Here is a 12454-nt window from a genome sequence, read left to right on the forward strand (position 1 = left end):
ATGAAGGGTCTTGAGAGCTGGTGTGTGCGTGGTGTGTGTGTGTGTGTGTGTGTGTGCGCGCGCGCGTGTACACAACAGACAAGCAAATGAATGTATAATCTCAAACTGAAATCAGCCCTGAAGGAGTGGGACGTGGGTCAATCATGGAGTGTGTGTAACTAATGGCCTTGACTTTGACCAGGAAGCTGGAGAAGGTTTCACTGGAGACAAGGATGCTCGGGCAGGGCTAGGGGCAGCCGGGTGGTGCATGGCTGGAGGAGGAGCTTGGTGAGGGATGGACACGGAGCCATGATCAGGAACCGGCCAAGACAGGGCCTTGCTGGGAAAGGGAAAGAGCTTCCTCTTCATCCTGAGACCCTGAAGGGCTGTGGGCAGGGGGAGTGATGACGTCAGCTTGGCATTTCGAGAGTCTTCCGGCTGGAGTGGGGGGAACAGATTGGAGGACGCTGGCCTGGAAGCTGGAGGTCCCAGCTGGGGACGATGGAGGGAGAGACCCTGGTGGCAATTGGTGGGGTGAAGAGGACTTGGTGAAATGACAAGAGGATGCACTGATAGGGCGCGGGCGCACTGCATCTGGGAGCGAGGCTCTGCCGGGCTCATCTCCCCCTTTCCAGTTCCCTCTGGGCCCCATCTCTGGCTCTGCCAGCGTCTGCCCTTACCGCAAAAGAGCTGAGGCGGGAGGGGCGGGGCGGATGGGGCGGCAGCGGCTGTGCTGGAGGCTGCAGGCGGCGCCTTGCTCTCCACAGCAGCAGGAGAGGCTGGCTGCAGCCCCTGCTGGAGCGGCTGTGGAGCAGGTGCGGGGCGTCTGGAGGGGCTCTGTTTGCAGATGGATCACGAGATGGGATGGATGAGAATGGCACACACGCTGTCCTCCTTCTCTGTTGTCTGGACACAAAAACCCAGACAAAGGAGCAGCAGGGACACAGGGCACAGCCCCGCAAGGAGGCAGGCCCACACAGCACGTACACACCGGGGACAAAGGAGAGGAGGACAGAGGCAGGTCTGCGCAGAACAAGGAGCGAGGGAGGGGGGAAGGCTCGCGTGACCTCGGGCAAGGCCGCCTGGTGTCTGAGCCTTGCTCTGGGCACCGTAGACAAAGAGGCTGCGGGACACCAGTAGGCCCCGGACCTCGCCAGTCCGATGGTCTCTTCCTCAAAGGAAAACTGATCGTGGACTCCATAAATTTGAGAGTACACTTTCAGGTCCTGTGGTTGGTGGTGATAAAGAAAGTGACCGTGAATGTGGTGTGGGGTCCACGTCAACCTGCATTTAGTTAAACCAACAGCTTGGACACACACACATGAAAGAGCAAGTGATTTGTGGATAGGACTTGCTACTTATACGCTCTGCAGACAGGGTTGGTGTCTGTGGTGTTTGTAAGACCCACTTATAATAATTTCCCAGGGCTAAGAACTCCAAGTCTTGTATAGTCTGTAATGGTCCTTCCAACTGAGAAGGGGAGAGAGAGAGAGACAGAGAGAGAGGATGTTTACTAATCCCATAACCATGCCATGTGTTTTCTGCAATCAAATCACTTATTCTTTGGAAAGCCCTGCAAGACAGGTTGTGTTATGCCCATTTTACAGAAGAGGAAACTGAGACCCAGAGGGACGTCGCATACTGAGTAAAGGGCAGATTCAAACTCAAGTCTGCCTGACTCCCGCGTCTATGTCTTAGCTGCCAACCGAGCTGAGAGGAAGGCAGAGAAAGGAAATAAGACAAAGACCCGAGTGGCAGAGAGCCTGGCAGTCTTTAGTGAGTGCCTCCCCACTGCTGGAGAAAGATGGATGCCTGGTAATGTTGTTTGGACACCTGGATCCAGCTGTGCCTGAAACCATTATAGTGGTGGACTTATTTCTGCCACTCGAAACTGAAAAGGTCCTGAAAAAGAATAGTTATACTTCTTGTGACTTTCAATTCTCAGTCCCTGGTACAGCGTCTGGCACTCAGTAGGCCTTTTGACTTCAAAGACAAGTTGGGTCACTAATGTATATTCCCACAAGCTCCCTGAACTTCTTCCGTGATGGTTTGCTCACAGTGACTTCTGCCCTCTCCTTGACTAGGCTGCGAGCTTCTAGAGGGCAGGACTCTGCGTTACTCACCATCCTATGCCAGGTTGGCACATAGGGGGTGGAAGCTTCTCAAACTGGGGAGACCTTGGATTCACGGAGCCCAGGGTGGGCTCTGCTGAGTGGCATTGGGCCGTGGTGGGTGATGGGAGTCTGCATGATCCATTGACCCCATGGGATGTCCCCTGGGCACTCACTGTGCCCAGGCACACCAGTGGCTTCGTACTGCAGGCCCCTGTGACTCCCTGCTGACGGTTTTCTTGGGCCAAGGGCATGTGTTTGGTCTGCACCAAGGGCAGCCTGGAGGTGGCAAGGGGTTGATGCCTGGGGAGCATCCTTCAGCCATGACAGATAAGAGTTGGTGAGTAAGTACCCTGGTTTCCTGGACCTCAGGTGGGACAACTCAGGCATGTCCCACCCAGTCTCCTAGAGGGACCCCAGCAGGACTGTGTCCTAGTTGCCACAACAACTTGGTTCTTGTTATGGACTGAATTGTGCCTCCCTAAATTCATAGGATGGATTGAATGTGACCCCAATGTGACTGTATTTGGAGACAGGGCCTTTATGGAGGTCATGAAGGTTAAATGAGGTCAGAGGGTGGGGACCTAGTCCAACAGGACTGGGGTTCTTATAAGATGAGGAAGAGACACCAGGGGTGTACACACAGAGGAACGGCCAGGTGAGGACACAGGGAGAAGCTGGCTGTCTGCAAGCCCAGGAGAGAGGCCTCAGGAGAAACCAGCCCTGCTGGCACCTTGATCTTGGACTTCCAGCCTCCAGAACTGTGAGAAAACAGTGGCTGTGGCTGAAGCCCCCAACCTGTGGCGTTCTGTTACAGCCCTAGCAGAGTGATGCACTCGCTAATCCACCTCGTCTGGCTTTTTTCTCTTCCTTGTCTCACTACTTTACTCCACTCTCAGTGTTTCCTGGGATCACCTTCCAAATAAACTACACGCACTTGAATCCTTGTCTTGGAGTCTGTATCTACGGTAGTCCAGGCTCATGCTCCTGTCCATGCCTTATCTAGTGGGACTGCTGGCCTTTGCACGGGAAGGCAGCCACTGGGGGCAGGACAGAGATAAAACTGGAAAACATGAACTCTACTCGCCCTTGGCAATGATCCTGAACCAATGATGTGCTTCTTGGACGGATATTAACCGCTGCTGTGCATGCCCAGGGCAGGACAATAAACAGACCCCAGCAAGGCGGTGGGGCTGAGCTGACTGTGGGCCATTGCATCCTTCCTAGGGGAAGGATTGGGTGAGCGTGAATGCAGATGGTTTTTTCAGAGATCTGAGCGCGGCTTTTGGAAACAATGCTGAGTTTGAATTTCAGCTTCAACACTTTCTAGCTGGCTGACCTTGGGTAAATCACTCCCCCTCTCTGAGCCTCTCTTTCCTTATCAGATGGAGATGATGTTGACATTTCCTCAGACAATGCCCGGGGCAGGGGATGTGGGTAAAGCCCTCTGAATAGTGTCAAGTAAGTGGGCCAGGGGTTAAGTTCATTGCTTCTGAAGGTGATGACAAGGGAAGGCAGAGGTCACGGGGGGAGCTGTTGAAAAGCATATGCTATTCGGGGCCACACCAAAGGCGCCTCTCCTCTGCTGTACAAGCACCTTCCCCTGAATTTAGGGAGCTCCACCCTCCCCGCAGCGAGGATGAGTCACAATGAAATTTCTATCTGAGTGAGCTGGAAGCTGCTGGCTCGGGGAAGAGCCCTCAGAGAGAAGCTCCCCTGAGGCCCCGACGATGCACACAGGCTTGGTTAATATCTTGGCTGGAGGGCACTGGCTTTTCTCAGAGCCCTTGCTTAGAGGGTACGGCCGGTGTGGCCAGGAAGAGAGGTGGTGCTGGGGAGGCGGAGGGGGTCTGTGTGATTCGTTTAGGTAACAAGGTGATGAAGCCCATCTTGTCACCTTTCCAGAATGCCCTGACCAGGTGCAGGGTCAGGGGGGTATAAAAGGAAACGAAGCACAGAGAGGCATGTACCCCAAAGACTTGAAAAGAGGGACTCAGACAAATCCTTGTCCGCACACGTTCACAGCTGCCAAAAGGTGGAAATAACCCGCGTGTTCATCAACGGATGGGTGGACACACAGATATCCTGTATGCATATGATGGAATACGATTCATCCATAACAAGGAACACAGTGCTGGTATGTGCGACAATGTGGCTAAACCTCAAAAATCTTATGCTTGGTGAAATAAGCCGGAATCAAAAGAACACATGTTATATGATTCCATTTATAGAAAATAACCAGAATAGGTAAAGCCATGAGAGACGGAAAGCAGATTCAGGGTTGCCAGGGCCTGGCGGGAGGGGAGCATGGGGAATGACTGCTTAGCGGGTGTGGGGTAGTATTGGGAGGGGATGAACATGGTTTGGAACTAGATCGAGGTGGTGGCTGCACAACGCTGGGAATGTGCTAAATGCCACTGAACTGCTTGTTTTCAAGTGGTTGGTTTTACATTATGTGAAAGTCACCTAATTTTTTTTTAGGTGCAGCCGCTGTGGAAAACACTATGGAGGTTACTCAAAAAACTAAAAATAGAGTTGCCACATGATACAGCAATCCCACTCCTGGGCATATACCCGGAAAAAACTCTAATTCGAAAAGATACATGCACCCCTGTGTTCATAGCAGCACTATTCCCAATAGCCAAGGCATAGAAACAACCTAAATATCCATTGACAGATGAACGGATAAAGAAGATGTGGTGCATATATACAGTTGAATACTACTCAGCCATTAAAATGAACGAAATAATGCCATTTGCAGCAACGTGGATGGACCTAGAGATTATTATACTAAGCGAAGTAAGCCAGAAAGAGGAAGCCAAATACCATATGATATCACTTATGTGTGGAATCTAAATTACGACACAAATGAACCTATCTACGAAACAGAAACAGACTCACAGACGTAGAGAACAGACTGTGGTTGCCAAGGTGGGTGTGGGGGAGGGATGGATTGGGAGTTTGGGATTAGCAGATGCAAACTATTATAAACAACAAGGTCCTACTGTATAGCACAGGGAACTATATTCAGTATCCTGTGATGATCCAAAACAGAAAAGAATATGAAAAAGAATATATAGATCTATAACTGAGTCACTTTGCTGTATAGCAAAAATTAACACAACATTGTAAATCGACTATACTTCAATAAAATCAAAAAATTAAAAAACTTTTTTGAAAGGAGGCACAGTGGGCTAAGTGACTACTCAGAGGCACCGGGCAGGCTGATGACAGAGTTGTAATTGGAACCCTGGACTCCTGGACCACCTGAATGTCTCCAGGGGCTGTTCTAGGGATAAAGAGAAACCAGAGTCCCCTCTCCTCGACATGTTACCAGCGTCAGAATTCCCTTGGAAATCTTGGGCTGCGGGGTGGGGGGTGCAGGTATAATGAATCAGTCCAAGATTACCCAGGCTTGCAGAGCCTTATGGGAATAGGTGAGGTAACCACCCGGTCCAGCTTACAGGAGGAAACTTTATTTTGAAATGGATCTCCAGAACGATGGCGCCTCTTCCTGTTGCCATGGCAACCGGCACTCCATTATAAGCCGCTCAAGCCACTTGCAAGAGAGGCAGAAGAGAAGACATTGCCACTTCCCTTTGGGGTGCGGTCTGAGGCTCTTATCCACTTGTGGGTTGCCCGGGGCCCAGGTTAGCCCCGTAAATGTCCCCTGGAGGTTGGGGCTCTTGGTGAGTTGTGGTGAGAATGACATCTACCATGTTGGGGATGTACTCTGCCGTGTCATGGGTCTACCCGCAGGATAAGATGAGGGTTAGAGACAAGAAGGATGCCAGCTCTCGATATCAGACGAGGCGTGGATCCCAGAGGAGGCGGCAGCCGTGCCTGGAGCATAAAGGAGATGACGGAGACCACCGTGGGTCCCTCCCCTTCCCAAGATAATGGAGAATTCAAGGGAAGGTTTTGTTCACTGCAAAAGTACTCAGCAGGTGGACAGAGGAAAGGCAACGGACCAACCGAATCCCTCAGGAGAACCAGTTTGAGCTAGCCGTGATAAAGAAATTAGAGAATCAGGGACAGAGGGCAGCAGGCAGGACCACACCTCACTGCTTTCGGTACCCGCTGGACATGGGGTCCGCCCTCTCCTTGCATCATTCAGTGTATGATTCATGCTGAATCCAGCTGTATTAGACACGGTGTCTTCGCAGCAAATCCACAGTAGCTTCTGATGATTATCTTGCCCCTCTCTTCTTCCCACTGCGCTCCTTGACAAGATATCCCTAGAACCAAAGATGCTTGGGAATAGGATCACAGGATCATTATTGTTCCTCTCTGAGAAGCCCCAGAGAACAGGAGAAGCGTTGAAAATTTGTGAGCGGCAAGTGCCTTGATTTTTTTCCCCCAAATGGATGTTGGAAATGATGGGTGGATCCTCAGGAGGATTTGGGAACTGATTATGAACTAGGTGGTTTGGGGATACTTCACAAAGAAAGGAGTGACCCCTATGCATCCCTTGTGTTAATTCAGAACCTGTCACGCTGAACCCCATTTCCTTTTTTGTTTGTGGTCTGGTGATAGAGGGGAAAGTCGTAGACCTGTAATGACAGCAGTTTGGCTGTGGACTCCGGGCTATGCTGTGACCAGACCCCATCTTGCCTGTTCTCTTACTGTTCCACGTGAGTCTTACTTCTCTGGCAGGACTGCCAGGTCTGTCCGGGTGGAGGCAGTATCTCTGGCCTCCCTGGGATCTTCGTGGTTCCTGCAATGGCCTTGGGCTGTGCACACTGGAAATGTGCTATAGGTTTGTTGAAGTGGGTCTGGATTTTCTGAAGAGCAAAGCTGGGGGTCCCAGCAAGAGGTGTGTAGTAGAGTGAATAGCTAGTAAACCTGGAACCTGCAATGGTGGCTTCAAATCCCACCTGAATCCCTTACCAGGGACCTGGGCAGCTCCGGTTGCCTCTCTGAGCCTTAATATCCTTTCCGGAGCAGAGGAGATGATAAATAATATACACAGAGGGGTGAAAATGAAAGGAGATGTCATCGTATTATAGGAATAAAAATATGTTCTGAGCCCTTGCTAAGTGCCAGGCTCTGTGCTCAGCATCCCTCCCACCATGTATTCCTGCATTTAACCCACACAACCCGATGAGGAGGACTCCATTATTATCCCTACTTTGTGGACTAGGAAACTGAGTCTCAGAAAGGGAGTGAAGCTTGCCTAGGGTCATCCGCTAAGGGGCATGGACAGAGCTGAAATCTAAACCCAGGATAGCCTGGTTGTAGAGGCCACTGGAATTGTCTAGCCACAGTAGTTCTCAAGCATCGGCATCCCCCGGAGGGCTTGTTAAAACACAGATCTCTGGGCCCGCCACGCCAGCGTTTTTGATCCAGTCGCTCTGCGGAGAGGCCTGAGTGTCTCCATTCCTAGTGATGTAATGGTGCCTGTCTAGGACCCGGTCTAGAACGACTGCTCTAGGACCATTTTCTAACATTGCTCCTCTAGAAAAATAGTAGGTACAAAGGAGTGGGCAGTTTGGGGGGAAAAAAAAAAGCCACACCTATAAGAGCTGTTAGGCCAAGCGGGATAGTGGCACGAACACGGGCCATGAGGTCTCAGACATGGGTTCGGATCTTGACTCCACCATAACCACGTGCAGGGTTAATTGAGAGGCACACACCCAAGTCGTGCTGGTTAAGCACCTGGTACTCCGGCACCAGCCTCTTCGTCCTCCTATGCGCGGCTCCAGGCTTTTGCTCCCCGTGTCCGCAGTCATGCGCCGCTCGCCTCTCGTCTCTCCATCCCTGCGCGCTCGCGCTCCGCTGTCGAGTCCAGCCTGGCGAGCGTTGCCATGGCACCGTGGCTGGCTGGGACGCTGGAGGCAGAGCGCGCTGCCCGGCTCGCCCCTTTGGGCCGCGGGGGTGGCTGTGCGCTCCCCCCACGCCCGGCCGCACCCCGCCTCCCCGGCCCCGACCCCCGGGAGGGGGTAAAGGGTAGGGTGGGGGTTGCAGAGGCGCGGTGAGGCGGGAGGAGGGCAGAGGCGAGGGCCGGGGGTAGGGCGCCTCCGCCCGCCAGCCGCTCCCGCATTAAAATTTCATGGGCGCTGCAGCAGCTACAAAGACGACGCCGGCTGCGCTCGGGGGACCAGAGGGAGGGAGGCTGCGGACGAGTGCGGGGAGGAGTTTGCGATGGGAGGCGCTTGCAGGGGCTCCCCCAGTTCTGCGCTGTGAGCTGGGGCACAAAGAGCCCTCTGCTCTGGCGCCGCAGGACCGCGGACCCGAGGTAAGCCACCGCCCCATTCTAACAGCCCTCCCTTCCCAAGCGTCCTTGTCTGCACGCTGGGAACAGCCTACTTCCCCGAGCTTGGGGTCCCGGGCAGGGTGCAGGGGTGGCAAACACTGCCTGAAGTGCCCCTCATTTGTTGGACGAAGAACCTCTCCAGCCCGCAGTTGTCAAATGAAGCCAGGACTCCGGCCTGGGTGGGGCATAGGGGAAGAGGTGGGGAGGTTCGCAATGGAGTCTAGTGCCCATGGGAGTCTTGCAGTCATGATCTGAGGGGGAACAAAGACCCTCCCCTCCCCCCGCTACCAGACAGAACAGGAGGGGTCCCCCTGGACCTTTTCCACCCACCGGAACTGGCCAAGCCTTGGAGGGACCCTCAATGGTCTCAGAACTGGAGATGGGGGATGGGATGGTGGAGCAGGGTTCTTGAGTCCCTGTTGTTTCACACCAAACCCCCCACCCCGACCCCCCGCCCAGCACCTGCCCATGCTCCACTTCTGGGACTCAAATTCCAGATGTCCAGCTTCCAAAAGGATGGAGAGGGTCGGAAAACCTCTTCATTGAGCAGAATAATGATATTGACAATGATAATAATAATACATCAGTTTATGGAGCGCTTTCTGTATGCCAGCAACACGCTGGTTGCATGCATTGTCTCAACAGTCCCAGGAGATGGTAAGAACCCCATTTTAAAGATGAGGAAATTGAGCTCCGGAGGTTAGCTACACGTCCAAGGTCACACAGACAGTGATTTTGAATCTAGATATGTCCAACTCTAAAGCCTATGTTACATCCTTAAAACGGTCTGGGGAGACCTCAGAACCCACCAGCTGCCCACCTATTCCTCCCCAATACACTCTCTGGAGAGGCTGGGAATTTAGGAGTGAGGGGGTCAGATCTCTCCTCTCCCCCACCGGAGGCTCGGCTAGAGAAATTGCTTCTCTGCAGCGAAAGGGGAGGCCAGGGGCCTAGATTCCTCACCGTCATCCCAGACTCCAGACTAGTGGCTGCCCTGCTCCGGGATCGCTGGGGCGCACACCCCACTGCAGTGCCGCGGCGGGAATCGGGGGCGGGGAGGGGGAAGGTGGTAGTGCGGGGAGAGGTGGGGAGAGAACGGCTTTGTTTTTCTTGGTGCCAGCCTCAGTCTGAGTGAGGCCCAGAGCCAAACGCTCATTCAGGCTACGGTGCTCTACCTTCCAAAGCGCAGTGCCATTTGGGAGCGCCTGGGAGCTTCGCGATTGCCTGGGCTGGTGGGGGAGGGGAGGGATGAGTAATTCCTCTTGACAGACTGGGAAACCTGAGGACAGTGGTTCTCAGACTTTAGGGGCGTTGCTTCGGATACGCAGATGTCCAGGCCACGTGGCCAGGGGGATGAGTCAGCAGGACTGGGGTGGGGCTGGGCATCTGCATGTTTACTCAGATCCCCTCCTCTCCTCCATCATGCAGAGGATCAGACCTCTCCCCTCACCCCAGCCCAGAGCCATGTAGCACTCTGGGCAAAAAGGTATCCTCGGGGACACTTGAGCAGTGGTTAGCTTTGAGTTTGGTTAATTTCACGATGAAAGCATTTTAAGGGTAACATCTCCTATGCCTTCCTTGCCCACCTATTTTATTATTTAATGACCGTTGCCACTGAGTAAGTTTCTGAAATCTACCCTATATCCTTCTTGCTGCATTTTTGGCCCATCTCTCCACTCCTTCAGGGAGGAGAGCGGTGAAGTCTTCGGAGCCCCCCAAAAGGAAGCATGACTTCGTACCACGAACTTTAGAAGAAACACTCTCTATGCTGGCATTCAAAATGAATTCAAAAATGTAATTTTTTGGTGATCTTTAAAATGACCATAGTGAGTTTAATAGGATGCATGATAACTGTAGAAGATTTGCAAACGACTGAAAAAAAAAAGAGATGAAAACTCCATCATGTCGTTACCCAAGAATAACTACTGTATTTACTATTTTCACATATTCCCCTGCAGTATATTTTCTATTCCTGAAGATACTAATTGAAATTGTGCTCTATGTATACTGCTTTTAAAACGTTACATCAGAGGTGTGTTTCTCTGTTTTTATGCCCTTGGCAGAAATCATTGTAAGCGGGTTGGTGTTTCCTTATTATTGGTCCTGCCAGTTTGTGTTTTTTTTTTTTTTTTTTTTTTTGGTACGCGGGCCTCTCACTGCTGTGGCCTCTCCCGCTGCGGAGCACGGGCTCCGGACGCGCAGGCTCAGCGGCCATGGCTCACGGGCCCAGCCGCTCCGCGGCATGTGGGATCTTCCCGTAACAGGGCACGAACCCGTGTCCCCTGCATCGGCAGGCGGGCTCTCAACCACTGCGCCACCAGGGAAGCCCCCTGCCAGTTGTTTTTAACATCTCTGCGTTTAAGATCCTTTCTCTGGACCTGATCCCTGCTTCCACCCAGGGCAGGATTCTGCTCTTTGAATTGGTCCCTCCTGGATGCATTGCAGTGTGGTAGAAAGAGAAGGCATCGAGTTACACGGATCTCTGCGTGAATCCTCCTCCCCACCTACACGGTGTCAATTTCAGGAGGAAGTAATTGCCTTTCTCTGAGCCTCAGCCTCCGCATCTGTCAAGTGAGAATCATAATCTCTGCTTTAAAAGGCTGTTGTGAGGCTCTGAACCAGCGTGTGTAAAGTGCCCGACACCCAGTAAAGACATTGCTGCTTTAGTGCATCAACTATCAGCTCAGGTCACTTCTACCGCCCCTGAATCTTGTAGAGAAAACTTCGTTATTTGCTTTTATTTGTACGGGGCTGTCGGTTCCTCTCCTGGGTGAAACTCAGGCTGTTCGAGCAGCAACGTTTCTGGGGCATTGGGGCCGTAGTGCAGGTTCAATGGGCTGGTGAATAACTTAAAGGCTAGTCCTTTGTTTGGAAAGGATCCTTCCCTGTGTCTCTGAGGCCTGGCTCATCTGTCAGCTGGAGCTCCGTGGAACAATAGCCAGCGATACTCAGGGGCAGAGGCAAAGGCCGGCTGAGGGTGACATGTCTCCTCATCCCTCTCCAGGCTGATTGGATCAGATGAGGCAGGTGTCCCTTGCTCCCTTGTTGTGCCAGGTGGGCCCCTCTGGAAGCTACCAGGTGAGTCATGGAGGGGAGGGAGGGGCTGAGCTATCCTGTACTCAGGGGTGTGGAGTAGATGATTAATGGTAACTGACTCCAGCTACCATTTATTAACCATTTACCAAGGTTCTTGCTGGGTGTTGCCTCTTGGAGACCCCACAATAAGGCTGGGAATTGGGCATTACGGATGGGAAACTGAGACTCAGAGAGGTGAAGTGACTAACTCAGGGTCACACAGCATGTTAGTTGTAGAGTCAGGATTTGAACCTGGAACTAGTATGGCTGTGAAAAGTGTCTGTGCACCTATTACGCTACGCCACCTCCTCTCCTAAAAGTGAACATAATCAGTTGCCTCAAGACTACAGAAGCCACTGGAATAAACTGACCCAGATGGTTTAGCAATCATCACGGATTCCCTCACAGTAACACTAACACTGATGACTATTGTTTGCATTTGACACATCCCTTCCTCAGGTCTCTTCTCCTTTAACCCCCACCCCCATATCTGAACAGGAGCCTTCTGCCCCTTAGGGGTTCAACAGGCCTGGTTAGAATCCAGAGGCATCATTTTCTAGCTGGGTAATCGTGGAGCAAGGCACTGGACTCTGAACCTCAGTTTCCTCATCTGTAAAATGGGAATAAAAACCCCACTCCTTGTTTTGTCAGGTAAAGGCATCCCCCACCCGCAGTTCGGGGGTTCCCTTGTTTGAGGAAGAGGTGAATACTGAAGCTCCTCTTTTGTGTAGGCTGTATTTGAATACTTTGTGAAACTGCGTTCTGCGCATGCGCAGAAGCCTGTTCCTGTGCGAGTCTCCTGCAAGGCGCCCTGCACATCCGCTTATTCCCAGGAACTTCCGTTATGTCTCAGCACTCACTCGTCCAAAGCAATTTAGGCCAACGTCCTTCCTACGCCTCAGCTCTCTGAGCAGCTATTTTATTCCAGAGTCAGGGAAATAAAAAACAACCCCAAACCCAGGGGGATCCTAAAATGCAACCAAATGCATGTTTCCCTGGCAGCTGGTCGTCTGTTACCAGGAACAGCACAGAT

The 12454-nt window shown here is 52.3% G+C and overlaps 1 pseudogene; it reads left to right on the top strand.

Moving 5' to 3' along the window:
• The first annotated feature begins 7829 nt into the window (after window positions 1–7829).
• LOC101339466 (lactoylglutathione lyase pseudogene) overlaps window positions 7830–12454 on the top strand; it is a 39477-nt pseudogene continuing 34852 nt past the window's right edge.

The sequence above is a fragment of the Tursiops truncatus genome, chromosome 13 (assembly GCF_011762595.2).
Source record: "Tursiops truncatus isolate mTurTru1 chromosome 13, mTurTru1.mat.Y, whole genome shotgun sequence".
Classification (NCBI taxonomy): domain Eukaryota; kingdom Metazoa; phylum Chordata; class Mammalia; order Artiodactyla; family Delphinidae; genus Tursiops; species Tursiops truncatus.